Raw genomic sequence first — 6,000 nt, 5'->3', positions numbered from 1 at the left:
TGGCATGGATGTGGTTTATTGATCATGATCTGTCATTAGCAAGGAGGTTTGCCTGGATTGACAGTGGATTTGCTTAGCCTGGGCATTACCTGGATAGCCATGGTGTTGTGGATTCATTTCTCTATGTTTTTGGTTGGTTCTCATGTTTCCTTTAGCTTGGGTTAAGTTACTAGTTCTTGAAAGCCCTTGTTGGACAAACACTCTGGAAGCCCTATAAAAACTTGGGTTGAGTCACTAGTCTTGGAAGCCTTGGTTGGACAAACGCTCTGGAAGCCCTGGTTGGACAAACACTCTGGAAGCCTAGAGGAAACTGTGGGTTGAGTTACTAGTCCTGGAGCCTTGGTTGGAACAAACGCTTTGGAGCCCTGGAAGGCTTGGTTAGATACCAATTTTGTGATGGTTTGTGATGTCTGACTCTAATGTGGAATCATTGTTTAATGGGTTGAGGTGGTTTGCCCTATGGAAGCCCTGGATTCTTTTGATTGATGTGTTTTATGAGATTCTACATTGACGCTTGGAATATGGCACAGGGGTGACTCACTGAAGAGAGATCTGGCTCAGCCATGTTTATGGTCAGGTGGTTCATGGAAGTCCTAGACCTGGTTGGCCTTTGCATCATTAATATGAGGTTATTTCTCCTTGTTATTTCCTGAGTATTATTCTAGTTCATATGTGGAAGATATGGATGTTGTTTCCTTGGTATTTCTGTTGTTATTATGCTGGTTATGAACATGTATTATGACAGTGGTGGCTATGTTTGGATGTCATCATGTTTTTACTTGTAAACGAATGAATAATGTATCTATGGTCTAATAGATGAAATTGCAGCTAATGTGTTGAGGCATCAATGCTTCTTAGCGATTTTTAGATAAGTATGAGACCCCTATTCCTTGATTTGTTGTTTAAACCTGTAGATTACATATTTGTGACATGTTTGATGAACTGCATGTTATGGCTAATAGGGATCAAGTCTAGTCCTTGTTTATGTTTTTGCAAATATACCTTTGTTCCGCTATGAAATTTCATTTTTAAACTTGTCATTGAGTTCTGGGTAGTGACTTGGGCTCTGGCCCCGAAAAAATGGCACAAATTCCGAAGTCACACGCCCAAGTTTGAGGAGAAACGTCCCTAGACACATGCATACCCATGTTGTGGGAGCTTCTAGAGCCTCCTAGACGCATGCTTGTCCATATCAAGGGAGCTTCCGAGGGCTTAACGGTCTAAAAAATTAGTGGGACCGAGGGGATGGTTACCTGAGTGGTTGGGATGGATCCTCGAAGTTTTGTTGCTGATGTGGAAGGCTTTTGTGATGTGTTCCATAGGATCCACTTCCTTAACTGACACACATGAAGTCGAATCATATCCTAGTAACTTCTCATCACATGTTTACCCCTGTTGGCTAGTTACTTGGGTAGATGTGGGAGGAGGGTGTTACATCCTCATGGTGGACTGGATTATTGATAATTCCAAGAGAAAGGCTTGGATATTTCCACTTATGAAGCCACCCTTTATAATGAATGCCAAATTTCCCATCATTAAAAACCACTTATAAGTATAATCTATCATTTGCATAAAATAGTCTAAGTCATGTGCAAAGGTACATGAAATGACACTTGTTTAATTGTCATGGGGTGAGGACTGTTGATCTGAATTGGGACAGATTAGTAATGTTATGCTAATTCCCCTCATAAGAATAAAAAAAATGTGCTTGAGGTTTGACTCTCAAATAACAAGTAAAAGCATGAATTTTATGTGTTTTTATTTAAGTTAGTTTCACGAAGAAAACTTAAAACCTGAAACCAAAACATTGAATGGAAGCACGTATCAAACAATAATACACCAACCATTGATAAAGGAGTTCATCCCTCCTAGGATACATCTCCGTGGATCAACTCTAAAGGCATGACCCCTTCTCATTATACTCAATATCAAGAAAAAAAGAGTACATAAGCTACTAAAATGGAATGGCTAGTTTATCCTTCAAAGAAACAGCGTCCTACAAAAGTTCTCACTCCATACACATGTTAACCTATAGTTAAACATGTAAATCTTCAGTAAACACATGCATCTTATACCAAGACCCCATACTCCAACTTCCAAGAACATAAACAATACTACCATCCACTTGAAGTACTTAAATAATTCTCTTTATCCATACACATATAGAGCAAAGAAGAAATAAAGCTACAACACTGTTGTAATGGCTGCTGCAAAAAACATATGGAGGCCGGAAGACCCATGCAAGGTCATCTTCATCTTGGAACTCCTCCATAAATTGAATCAACACTCTAGTTGACCAGGGCACCCATAGGATTCACTTTCCAAAAAGCCTACCTATAAGTGCTCCTTTGCTCCTGAAACTTGTTCCAATGAGTTTAGAATGTCCAAAAATGGACATCTAGCCTATTTTTGCAGTCCATTTGGTCGAAAATTGTCTTAGTTATGACTTTTGTCAGCCTTTCCACAATTTTCTCCTCCAAATCTGGCTTACTGCCAGTTAAATTCACTATCCGCAGTTAAAATTGGCAGTTTCACCGAAATCATTGGTTCTGCCATCATTCCCGCCTATCTTGCGGCTAAGGGCAGAGTGGTCACATGCAAAGTGGTTGGTTTGGTGGTTAAGGCTATGGTTTCGCAGTCGTGTCGAATATCGCAATCAGCAAAGTCCATTGGTGTATAGACCCTTACATTAGGTGCTCTGCGAACCCGCTAGGATGATTAAATACAACATATAACATATTGCATCTGAGAACCCCATTACAATCAACAAAGTCCATTAGTGTATAGACCCTTACATTAGGTGCTCTGCGGACCTGCTAGGATGATTAAATACAACATATAACATATCACATCCGGGAAGCCCATCGCAATCGCAATCAGTGCTTAAACCTTCGACGTATCAACCCAACTTGCGTTCTGCGATAACACAGACCCATCGAGATTATAAATCTCAATGCATAAAACATTGCATCTGGTAGTCCTATCGCAATCGACACTTTCCCTCGGCGGGTATCAAAGTCCATACACTGCGATAGCAACGGACCGTCAGGGTTATAAAATACAACATATAACAATATCGAGTCCGTAGGTTCCCCCATTGCAAATCACAATTGGCGTTATATCGGTGTGTAGCGGGTGCAATATGTGATTGCGATATATCGCATCGCAACCCTGATTGTGTCGGGGGCTGATTCTTTAACGTTGACCTGTCTTTTGCTCCGATATGCAGGGGCCAAAGGAAACCTACCACTTGGCACCTCCTCATTCGCTGAAAGGCTTTGCCATGTCATCAAATCAACCCTAAAATTTGACTTTCTCTAACTTTTGCATACGAGGTCATATTTGAGTTGTGTTCGCACAGTTGGATTCAGAATCTTTGATCTGAAGCTTAGCTTATCAAGATTCTGACACTTTGATTTTTTGGCAAATTTTGACATCCTAATCACTCTTCCCCACTCGACCAAAAGTTTAAATAATCTGCAACTGCAAGTGTTCTACAAGTCATCCTTCCTTCTCCTTCACCTTTGTTCTTTGGAGCCATAAACAATGCGCTGACACTTGTCCATGTCACTATGGCCATCCACAACAACGTCCTTCCCAAGAAGAATTCCAAGAAAATGAGCACCTTGGAATTGCTTATTTTCAAAATATTTATCAAGGATGAGATCCTAAAAGACTTTTCCAAATGAACCCAAACATGCTTCACATAGTGAATACTTGTATAACTTAAGTGCTACACACATTTGGAACATACTAAATGTGTTGCAACTACTCGTATAATAGTTTTAGAATGATTTTTCAAACTATGAGTAGAAATGCATTTTACAAAATGGAATAAACTTGACTCCCAAATTTCTCCATTCAAATTGACTATCAACAAGCCAAACTAGCATTTTAATGCTTAAAGAAAACACTGTTGCATATAAGTGATTTATTTATGAACATCACTTTTACAAATTACCTAACTATGGGGATATGCAACTAGTGCAAAACAAAAATTTACAAACTTCAGTTGCACAAATATTCTGCCCATTTCTTACCCATCTGGGTGAATGAACCCTCTATTTGAACTTTCTCTTCTTCTGAAGTTGCTTCAGGGATGGTCACATCTTGTGCCACTTTTTTTTGTCGCTTCCTCTTTTGGTGCTTGCATGATTTTCTTTCCCTTACCAAGATGAAGTTGTGGAAACAATTTCCAACACTTCTCGACCCAATGTCCACTGATATTGCAGTGAGTACAGAAGTTCTTTTGAGCTCCTCTCGGCTCACTTGCCTTTATCCTTGGATGAGATTTTCTCCTTTCGGTCTCAATTCCAGTAGACATAAACATCTTCTTGATGATTGCTTTCCTTTTATCGCACTTATCTACACAATGGTTAGATGAAAGGAAAAAGGTGCATGGAAACATTTTCCTCAACATGTTATTCAAATCTGCATGTTGTTTTCCATCATGAACAACATTCGAATTAACAACATTCGAATTAACAGAATGGTTATACCTCTATTTTTTGTCCTTTGGCTTACGCTGCCTGCATGAGGAACTTACGTGGCAAGAAGAACTCGACTTTCCTTCTTCTTTAGCTTTTACATCTCTCTTTGGAGACATTATGCACTATAAGTCCTCCTTACACTTGAGGAACCAAGCGATAACCATTTATGGATGCAACTCCCAACATCTTGCCTCCTTGTGTCCTTTCTTACGGCAAAAGGAACACGATATCCATGAACTGTCGCTAGAAGACCATTCTTCTTTTGCGACATAGCCTAAGCCTTCGTATTTAGGCCTCTCCTTGGCCTCAATTAGATTTTTAATGCCTTGCTAGTTTATGCCAAGGCCTCCTCCCTTGTAACCCATCTTGGTCAAGAGCTTGGATCCAATGCCTTTACTATGTTTTTCAAAGGCTGTAAATGAATTTACGTCAACACTTTCACATAAGGAAGAAGCATGTAAATTCTTACCATTTGCTTCATCTTTTGATTGACACACGAAGATGTTTTCAATTTCCCTTTTGATTCGAGATGTGTCCTCTTGGACTCTTCGACTCTCTTCTTTCAGCTCCTCAGATTTGGGTGCTGATAGAACCTCATCTTCCACATCATGTGGACAAAAGGTACAAACTTGTCCATCTACCTTCTCGGAAGGGACTTTCTACACTAGCATCTTGCATAATAGTTGTAGAAAAACATGAAGATTGTGGAGAAGATGGTGGTTTATCACCATTCTTGTTACCTTCTTCCCTTGGAGAACATTCTCCTCTTGGAGGTCTAGAGCTTTCACCTTGCAATTTGGTATTCCTCTCTTCATAGAGGACTTTCACCATTTCTTCCATGTCTAAGAAAGCCTTTCTAAAAGCCTTCACATCCTCTGACATTCTTGCAAGCTCTCCTCCTTGGGACATGATTTGCTTGAAGCTTCTACTGCAATTTGAGGTAGAACTTGGTGGTAGAGATTGTAACAATCTTTCTCTCCTTTCCAAAACCTTCTCCTCAATGAGCTTCAAAACACATTCACTTGCAAACAACAATCAATTCCTCCTTGCACAAAGCAAACCATAGCTCTGATACCAACCTGATCTGAATTGGGACAGATTAGTAATGTTGTGCTAATTCCCCTCATCAGAATAAAAAAAAATATGTGCTTGAGGTTTGACTCTAAAATAACAAGTGAAAACATGAATTTTATGTGTTTTTACTTAAGTTAGTTTGATGAAGAAAACTTAAAACCTGAAACGAAAACACTGAATGGAATCATGTATCAAACAATAATGCACCATCCATTGATAAAGGAGTTCAACCTTCCTGAGCTACATCTCCTTGGATCAGCTCTAAAAGCATGACCCCTTCTCATTATGCTCAATAAAAAATAAAAAAAACAAACAAAACAAAACAAAACAAAACAAGCAAAACAAAAACCCAAAAACAAAAACAAAAAAAAAAACAAAAACAAAAAAACAAAAACGAAAAACAAAACAAAACAAAAAGAGTACATAAGGTAGTGAA

The sequence above is a fragment of the Pinus tabuliformis genome, chromosome 7 (assembly GCF_031772625.1).
Source record: "Pinus tabuliformis cultivar Carrire ecotype Pingquan chromosome 7, CPIR1, whole genome shotgun sequence".
Taxonomy (NCBI): Eukaryota; Viridiplantae; Streptophyta; class Pinopsida; order Pinales; family Pinaceae; genus Pinus; species Pinus tabuliformis.
The sequence above is the reverse complement of the archived record's forward strand: the minus strand, read 5'-3'. Positions refer to the sequence as shown.